Raw genomic sequence first — 9,845 nt, forward strand, 5'->3', positions numbered from 1 at the left:
CGGCAGGGGGGGGGCAGCCCTGTCTCCCTCAGGCCCCCAAGGACGTCCGGCTGAAAAGTAAAAACTTAAAAGTGTTGCTTTTTTGGGATTCCCATGCAAACCGTGGACGTTGCCCAGGGTCTCTGCGGTGTCCATGCGCTCGGCGGGCAGCTGCTGCGCACCTACTGTGTGCGAGGGGCTGTGGCGCGGAAGGCCCCGGGAGCCCAGGGAGAGCGAGGANCGGCGTCCACGCGGCCGTGACCCGGGTCGGAGACGCCCGCTACGGCGCGGGCGGAAGGGACTTATCCGGAAGGCACGTGCACGGTTCTAGAAGCGAAGGAAAGAGACCCCCGGGAACCAAGAAGCGGCCGGCCGGGTGGGGGGCCGTCAGGAGGCCCAGAGCCTGCAGGGAGGACGCCGTGGGCCCCCGTGCTGAGGGCAGCGGCGGTCCCCGTGTCCACGGAGGCCTCTGCGCTCGGGGGACCGTGCGGGGCGGCAGGCTCCTTGCCTGCAGGGAGCTTGTAATCCAGCGTAAGGATGAACAAATAGACACGCAAGAGGTCAGAGAGCAATAGTGCCCCAGAGAAAGTGAAACAAAGTAAAGCCTTAGAGTGAGCGGTGAAAGCCACGTGGAGAAGGTGGGTGAGGATGGGTGGCACGTCGGCGCAGTCAAGATTTGGGGGGGAGGAGTCAGCATTGTGGCAGTGGTGGGGGCATGCTTTCCCGGCAGAGGGGACAGCTGGTGCAAAGGCCCTGAGGCAGAAACCCACTAGGCATGCTCAGGGAGTGCAGAGTGTGGTCAGCATGGCTGGAATGGAGTGAATGGGGTGGAGAAGGTACCAAGGGAAGCCAGAGTGTCCTCAAGGAGTTTGGGTTTGATCCCATATTGGGGGGCGGGTGAGCACTAGAGAGTATAAGCAGCGGGTGGCGGGCCTGATTTGTAATTCTGACCATCACTTTGCTTCCGTGCTACCAGCGGATTGTAGAGCAGCAAGTACGGAGTTTGGGTGGAGGGGGTGAGCCATTGCCACAGAAGATGGAGAATGGTGGTTTCACACTCCCGGGGAGTGCCGCCGCCCCCAAATGCAGACAAATGGGATCGCTCGCCTTGTGGGCTCCCGCGACTTAGCGTGTTTTCTCGGGGCTCACGCATGTGCAGTAGGCGTGAATATGTCCTTCCTTTATATGGCTGAGTAATAGTCCACTGCAGGGACAGACTAGTCTATCCGTTCATCAGTTGCAGGGAGTTTGGCTATTGTGAGTCATGCTGCTGCAGATATTTGCACACGGGTTTTCGTGTGGACGTATATTTTTAGTTCTCTGGGGTAAATACCTGGGAGCAGAATCGTCAGACGGTGACTCCGTAACCGCTCGAGAGCCTGTCAGCCTGTCTCCCATGGCGGCTGCCCCGCCTCACGTCCCCGTCAGCCGTGTGCTGAGGCTTACAGTTCCTCACGGTGTCACCCTCGCTTGGGTTGTCCCTAGGCGTCTCTGACCCCTGTCACACGTGTCCTGGTGATGGCGCCCACCAGCTCGCGGCTGCACGAGGGGCAGTGCATCCAAAGGCTCCCGAGAATCAGGACGCCTTCGGGGCCAGGGGCCTTGCATTCTCTCCTCCCCCTCCCCCCAGGAGGACTGGTGATCCCAGGCTTCACTTCATTTACTTAATGGGCGAGGAAGAAAATGATTTCTGAGGCCAAGACCGAGCGGTCCCCATGGACTCCGTTTCAACAACGCATTTAAACTTCCACTTGGGGATTCACTCAGCAGGCTGGGAACGGTGACCAAAGAAAGACCTTTCAACGTTTGATGTTTATAAAGGGAGTCTGAGCATGATGACTCTGAAGAAGGCATTGGAATGGGAAGGGTCAGGGTCACTCTGGGGTCCCCTTTGTATGTGGAGCCTGTAAAAGCAGCTAGACACGGTGTGCCCTTTGTGGTGCCCTGGTCTGGCCTCGGGGGTGGGGGGTGGGTGAGCAGCAGGGGCAGCAGCTGCTCGGTCTCCCTCGCCCGGTGCTCGGACCCAGGGCTGTCCCTGGTGCTGTGTGACCCCAGGCCGGTCACTTAGCCCTGCTGGGTTTCACTTGTCTCTGGCACACAGCTCCTGATGGAAATGCTTACAAGGTCAACAGGGAGTGAAGGTTTTTTTGGTGAAAGGTGTGAATGTGGATATTCTAAGCCGGTGCTTTCTAGGTGGCGTCACACATTGGTTTTTGCTGACTTGGAAGTGCTCACCCCAACTCTTTCTCATTGAGTCAGATTTCTTCCAGGGCGTTGTCCAGACCCCCATTACCTGCCCTCAGACACCTCTCTTCCTCAAACACTTAACCGGGCTGTCACAGTACAGCTGTGAATTCAGTTCTTTGATGTCTGTGTGGCTGTGAGCCCAGGTAGGCTGTGCCCCAGCGAGGGCTGGCACCAGGTCTAGTCTTTGTCATTGTCACCCTAGCCCCTGGCACAGAGCAGATGGTGGTCTTAGTCTGGGTTTATTGCAAGGTGACCCTGGGATGTGGGTCTGAGAGTAAAGTAACTCACAAGAAAGTGCTCTGAAGAGGGACTGGAACGGGACGTCCAGCAGGGGGGAGGTGAGGCCGGGTGGGGACGGTCTCAGGCAGAGGGGTGCTGAGAGCTGCTGCACCCCATCCCACAGGGGACCCTGGGGTGTGAGCAGCTCCTCAGAGCGTGTCTCTTCTGGAGGCAAGGGGCCTGCGCTTTACGTGTGTGACATCACTGGCTCCGCCGGCCAGGCTGCCCTGACCCCCAGCACTGCTGACTCTTTCACAGGGACGAGGGGTGGGGCGGGGCGGGGGGCGTGGTCACGGTGTCGGGATGGCGGGGACTCGGGGAGCCTGTGCACACCCAGGGTTCTGTCCCCCTGGCTATGCTCCGAAGAAGATGGCTGCCGCCTGGTTCGGAATCTGCGCAGTTTCTGGGGTGCTGGGTCACAGGAGGTTCTGGGGTGCCAGCCCGCGAGAGGTCTGGGGTGCTGGGTCGCGGGAGGTTCCAGGGTTCCAGCCCGCGGGAGATTCTGGGGTGCCGGCCCACGGGAAGTCTGGGGTGCCAGCCCACGGGAGGTCTGGGGTGCTGGGTCGTGGGAGGTTCCGGGGTGCCAGCCCGTGGGAGGTTCTGGGGTGCTGGGTCGCGGGAGGTTCTGGGGTGCCGGCCCGCGGGAGGTTCCGGGGTGCTGGGACGCGGGAGAACGTTTGTGATCGTCAGCGCAAGGGGTGGCCCAGTGTGGCCGTCGCGTGAGCCCCGCTGAGAATCCCCGCGGCCAGAACGCTCTGCAGCTGTGGCCCTCGCCGTTGCACAGTTTGCATGAGACTCTGCTTTCGTGGCTCCCTCACATCTGCACGAATCGCAGCCCTGGTGCGTGAGCGGGTTCCTGTTTGGCACCCGGCCTGCTTCCTTGGGACCCGGAGTCCTGACTCGCGAAGCTGGCCTGACACGCGGGGGGCGGAGGCCGGTGGAGCCCCTCGCGGCCGGAGTGATCGCGAGCTTTGCTCTGCGGGGCCTGGGTCTCCCCGCTCCCGGTGCGCGTCCCGGACACGCAGGGCCGGCTGCGCGCCCTCTGCTAGCAACCACCGCTCTTTGGGCCGGTTTTGTGGGTCTGACTCTGGCTTTATGACGTGGCAGAGGGCTCCCCTGAGTCAGGATGTAGTTTTTGTTCAAACTGAGGTAAAATTACCTAAAGTTAACACTTGAAATCCCTAAATTTAACATTTTAACTATCTAAAGGGTACAACTGTGTGGCATGAAGTACATTCACATTGTGGTGCAGCCTCTAATTCTAGAACTTTCTCCTCACCTAAACGGAAACTCTGCTCAGCAGCAGCCACTCCCATTCTCCCCAGCCCCCCAGCCCCCCCGCCCAGCTCTGCTGACCACTCATCCACGTTTGCCCGTTCTGGCCATTCTGCATAAGCAGACGCATCTTTTGTGGCTCAGCATCACGACCTGGGGGCTTATCCACGCCGTGGCACGTGTCAGTGCGGCGTCCCCGCTGGGCGTGGGGTGCGGCGAGGCCATGTGGGAAACGGGCATGGGCGGCCCTTTCCTCAAAATCATGGAACAGGGCTCAGTCGGTTCAGCGTCTGACTTCAGCTCGGTTCGTGACCTCACCGTTCGTGGTCTGCACTGACAGTACAGAGCCTGCTTGGGGTTCCCTCTTCCTCCCTGCCCCACACGCGCGCTCTCTCTCTCTTCCAAAATAACGAAACGAAACAGAACAGAACCTGGAACAGAAGACCAGCAACCCCTCTCCCAGGCGTACACCCCAAAAGCAGGGAAGGAGGTCTTCAAGGGAGCACTCGCACACGAGTGTTCCCAGGCGTGGTGATGGGCAGTACGCAGAATGTGGCGCATCCGTACGGCGAAATAGGACTTTTCTTCAATATTTACGGCAGCTTGTTTGCCTCCTGCTGAGTCCTGGCAACTCGAGTCAGGTGTTGTCACCGGAAGGGATCTGACGGCGTCCGGAGACCATCCTCTCCTTGTGCACGGGGCCCCCAGCCTCCCTGAGTCACGGCGCCCCTTCCGCACATCAGCTCCCTGCAGGATTCCTTCCAGAGCATCTCTGGGGAGGCTGCTGGGCCGCGAGGCCCGTCCAGTGGGAGAGTCTGAGAGAGCACAGGTCGGAGGAGCAGGGCCCGCAGAGCCCAGGACAGAGGACACGCCGGCAGCGGAAACCTGGACAGCAGAGGAGGCGGCCTGCGGACGAGGGAGGGACGGGCCCCTCCAGGTGCCGCCACGTGCGGGCTCCGGGGGTCAGAAGGGCCCCTGGGGGCGGGAGCTGCAGGTGAGGGAGAGGCCGGGGCTTTGGGGAACAGAGTGGGACTCTATTCGGATGCTGGCGGAAGTGCCCGGAGCAGGTTAAGCAGGGCGAGGTGGGGGGGAGGGGATGAGGCGTGCCGCGACCCCGGGTCAGACGTTGCAGGAAACGGGGAGCAGGAGGGGACCAGGCCCGGGGCACAGGAACAGCAGAGGGCGCGGGTCAGCGTCTAGTCGTCCACTCTGCTGCTGGCACCCTTCCCCTGCAGACCCCGGGCCGGGCAGGGCAGGGCCGGGTCTTGGGCCCAGAGCGGTGCTCAGGCGAGAGTGTGAGTCGGCCCGTCCGGTGTGCAGTGTGGGGGGAGTGAGCACAGCTGACCGCCTCGCGAGGGCGGCTCCCGGGTGCCCCGCAGCGGCGGAGAGCAGCGGCTGGGGCCGGGGTGAGCCACACGGCCACCAGCTGGGCCGGCCCTGCCTGGGCGCCCCCGGGGGCTGTCTCCCCGCAGCAGTCGGGGACTCTGGGCTCTGAGCCGACAGGCATCCCTGCTGCTGTCTGTTCCCAGAGGGTGTGCGCTGTGCCGGCCTGGTGGCTCGCTGGTCCGTCCCCGCCCCGCTGTCACTTCGTGAGGGGCACCGGCAGAGCGGGGCCGGGACGGGGCCTGGGGCGAAGCGAGGAGCCATGGCGACAGCAGAGTGCAGACGCTGCAGGTGCTCAGAGTGCAGACGCTGCAGGTGCTCAGACGTGACCCTTGCTGGCAGGGGAGAGTCTCGGGGGCGGCCCCGGACCAGACACTGAGGGGCCAGAAGGAGGCGGCGTGGGGCCGAAACCGCATGGCTAAAACGTAATCAAATTCAGGAAGGAGCTCAGCTTGGAAAACCCCGAGAAACGTCTCGCTGTGCAGGATTGTAAACCAGCTACGCCTGCACTAGTTCCCCATGGGTAGGGACTTCTGGTCCTCACATACTTGCTGAGTCCTCACTGGACCCTCCTGACCTCTGTTTTGGGGCCTGGGAAGGCAGTTACGTGGGACGCACTTGGTCCCTGCTCTCCTGGTCAAGTAGCCAAGATGGACATTCAGTTAACAAACAGGCAAATCAATAGCTAATTCCAAATTATACTGAAGTCTCCGGTGAAAAACATAACAGACGGGTATGGAGGATGGGACCATGAGGTATGTGTAGGAGTTCATCAGGGAAAAGTGTTGCCTCCGAAAGGATTGGCATGGGGACAGCCCTGTGTCAGGAGAAATCGAGGGAGAAACAGGGGTGTAGTTCAAGATCAGCTTAAGGAAGCAGACACCAGGGGATGCCTAGGTGTCTCAACGGACTCTTGATTTTGGTTCAGGTCCTGACCTCACGGTTTTGTGAATCCAAGCCCCACATCAGCCTCTGTGCTAACTGCACGTGGGACCTGCTTGGGATTCTCTCTCTCCCTCTCTGCCCCTTCCCCACTCTCTCTGTTTCTCTCTCTCAAAATAAATAAATAAAACTTAAAAAAAAAAAAAAAGCAGACACCAGGATTGGGGGTCACGGTTGGGGTCTTGTATTTCATCCGAGAAGCCAGGAAAGTCATGCCAGGCCCTGTTTGCTTAGGGGGCAGGCTTAGCGGATGCTGGGAAATCGTCTGAGGCTACAGAGTTGGAGGGGGCGGTAGTGACACTGGCCAGACCCCACGGGGCCAGAAGCAAGAAGCGTGACGGGCTCCCGAGCCAAAGCCGTTCCTTCCAGCTCCTTTCCTGTCCGAGCATCCAGTGGTATTTTTCCCCGAGGACATTTCCAAAAGGACCATCTAAGGCAGGACTCCGCTCACAGAGCACTTCCGCCTTCCACCGGGTTTTATAAATAAAGCTTTATTAAAGTGTGTCCGGACCTATTAATTTAGGTGTCATTAACTGCTTTCATGCAACAGCCTGGTGTTTGCAACGGAGACTGTATGGCCGGTCAAGTCCAAGGTGGGCACGTGCTGTCTGGCCCTTCACAGAAAACGTCTGTCCATCCCTGATCTAAGCAGAATGAATGTGGGACCCATTTTCAAAACGCAAATGTGTTGGCTCAGAATCTTCCCAGCCTTTAAGTGCGTGTGATTCCTCTCAAAAATGCTAAAAACATGCATATATCTAAAAATTAACATCTGTCCTTAAGCTCTAACTGACATGGAAGAACCTCATCTTACACTTCGGTGTAGAAAGTCGGGCCTGGGGCGTGGGCTTTGGAGTTACTGGGCAGTATTATTTATCTCAATTTATAGTGCGATGCTGACGTCTCTCAGTGTGCCGTTTTACGGTTTATCCTCTCTCTGAAATAACTCGTTTTTCTCCCCTCTGTACGAGGGGAGCTTGAGGCGGCTGCCTCTAAAAGCAGCTTTTCGTCTTTGCAAAGTCTGTGGGCTTCGTGCTAAGTAATTTCTGCGAGAGTTCGCTGATGTGCAAATACAGACCTCCGGCTAAGCGCAATGCCAGCGAACGCCGGTGTCCGTGACGGCCATTCCGGGTGCCCCCTTTCAGCCCCCTGACTCCGTTACCCTCATGGTCTAATTCCTCGTCCCACACTCCACGCAGCCTTTTCAGACCCACCTGATTTACAGATTTGAGCTGAATTTCACTTGGAGAAACGGCCATATGGTCTGGCAGACACCAGCGACCGTTGGCAGAATTGCGGGGTTGATGCAGAGCAGATGGCTTTTCTCGTCCGAGGCTCTGGCTCTCCCACCCGACACGCGGGGAAGAAAGAAGCCACTTTAACGAGGCCTTGCTTTCCCGCACTGGTGTCGGGGCAGAAATGGTGCCCATTGTTTAGTCTTTATTTTCTCATCATCATTGCTGTGTAGGGGCCCCGGGCAGCTGCACGGCTCCGAGCCACGGGAGGTTTTGAAGCCTAACTTCTGCAAAGATCTTAGAGAATCTCATTATTTCTGGAACATAGATATTGGGGATAAGACTTTTATATTCCAAAGATAAATGGTCAGGAACGCTTAAGTTTAAACCGCTTAATCTCACGTGTACTGTGCCAAGTCCATTGTCGCCCCCCGCCCCGTGTGTGGTTACGGTTATGGCTGTCTGGGCAACGAGGTGTAAATAGGGGTTGCCTGATGCATGTTTAGGAAAAGCTGGTGAAACAGCCGAATACGGTTGCCTACTGCAGGACTTCTCAGAGCCTTTGCTGTGATAATATGTGGAGGTCCTTCAGGGAGCACTTTTAGTGTAGATGGTGTTTTTCTGTCTGTCTTCATCTGCAGAACATCTCCTTGCTAGGGTCCCACGGAACATGCTTTGGGAAACACTGGTGTCGTGCCCCAGTGGTGAGCTCGGCATCCAAAAGTCTGGGCTCCCGTGCCTCCTGCCTCTTACCAGCCGTGTGACTTCATACCTGGCCCTGTCCCCTCACCTCCTCTTCCTCAAGGGAAAATGGAGCTGGAAATGTCCCTGCCTCGTGGGGTTGTTTGCTGGGAACGAACGTGCTAAAGAATTTGGCGGCTGTCCTCGGCATCCTAACCTGTGTTCTCCGACATCCGAGCGTCTGTTCAATCCGCGGGGTTCCGGGCCTTGTGTTGACTCCAGCGCTTCGCCAGGTTCTTGTATGGCCTTCTCTGTGCTTCTCAGCGCCTCAGTGGATGAGCAGGGCCGAGAAAAGAGACTCCGTGTGTGTGTCAAGGGCAGCTCACGGCGGCCGCCGGGCGAGCGATGGGCCAGCGTGAAGGCTGGAAGCTGCTCAGGGATTGTAAGGATCTCCCGCCGTCAGGGACGCAGGGGTGACTCTGGGTTGCTGTTCATAACCGGGGCCCTGCATTTAGATTCCACTTCAGTTTTCTACTGCAGGATCAGTGTCTCTCGTTCCCTCATTCATTTACTCGCTCAGTCCTTCACTCACTTACTCCGCACGTCGGGTGCCGTGTGGGCGCCCGAGGAGGCGTGGGAGCCTGCTGCGGGGGCCCCGTGGCTGTGGCCTGGCGAGGCCGTGGCTCTCCGCACGGGGATCCCAGTTCTGACGGGCAGCCTCGCAGGGGTTCTGGGACTAGAGCCATCGGCCCTCAGAAGTTCTTCTCCTTTTAAATGAGTTCTCCCTTCTTCCTGCATCCCTGCCTGCTCCCGCCCCACCCCAGCGACCTGTCCCTGTCCAGGGGTGGCCCTGGCTCTGCCCGCATCGCTCGGCACCCCCCAGATCTGCTCCCAGGCCGTCACTCAGGATCTTCCAGGAGGAGTTGGGGAAAGTCAGACCAACAATACTTTTACATCTGGAGCCTTAAGATCCGTTTTGAAAATCTGGATTTGGAGGTTGAGACCCATCCTGATGGTAGTTCAGTTAAAACGCCGCGCGCTCTCTTTGCAGACAGCTGTCAAGCCACATCTTCTGCAGCCTGGGCGCAGGCCGTTGGTCTTTCGACGCTAAATGCCATGATTTTGTTCTGTGCCGCTTTGACGATTAGGTCTGCTCCAGCCCTGGTTCTCGGCCCTCACCCCTGGTACCAGTGCCGCCACCATCTGCTCCGTGTGGTCCCACGTGGGGGGTTCTGCAGCAGACGCCCTGACTTCCAAGCATCCTGTCACCTTAGCTGTGTGGCCTGGGACAATGGTCTCTCCTCTCTGTGCCTCTGTTTGCCTACTTGTAACGTGGGNTGAGCAGGGGAGGGGCAGAGAGAGAGGGAGAAAGAGAATCCCGTGCAGGCTCCCACTGTCAGCGCAGAGCCCAGGGTGGGGCGCGAACTCACGAACTGTGAGATTACAACCTGAGCTGAAATCAAGACTCTGACTCTCAACCATCTGAGCCCCCCAGGCGCCCCCACATTGTTATTCACTTATCAGTATACTTTCAATTAAAAGATTCTCCTTGTACTTTAAGATTATATTCTTCCTATTATTTCTGGTCAGTGGTAGTGATAACAGTTGACAGTCTTGTGCAGGTGTATCTGTGTGTGTGTGTGTGCGTGCGTGTGTGTGGGGGTCATTAATCGGCAGTGAAGGGAGTTGGCATCTCTGTGCAGATGTGCAAGTTTTACGGGGCTTCTGAACCGCGGAGATGGGGACGCCAGATCTTGCTTCTCTGCCTTATGTCCCAAGCTCGGAATCAAGTATCACCTGCCCCCAGGTGGCCTTCTCAGAGCC

The sequence above is a fragment of the Crocuta crocuta genome, unplaced genomic scaffold (genome assembly GCF_008692635.1).
Source record: "Crocuta crocuta isolate KB4526 unplaced genomic scaffold, BGI_CrCroc_1.0 scaffold123, whole genome shotgun sequence".
Lineage (NCBI taxonomy): Eukaryota > Metazoa > Chordata > Mammalia > Carnivora > Hyaenidae > Crocuta > Crocuta crocuta.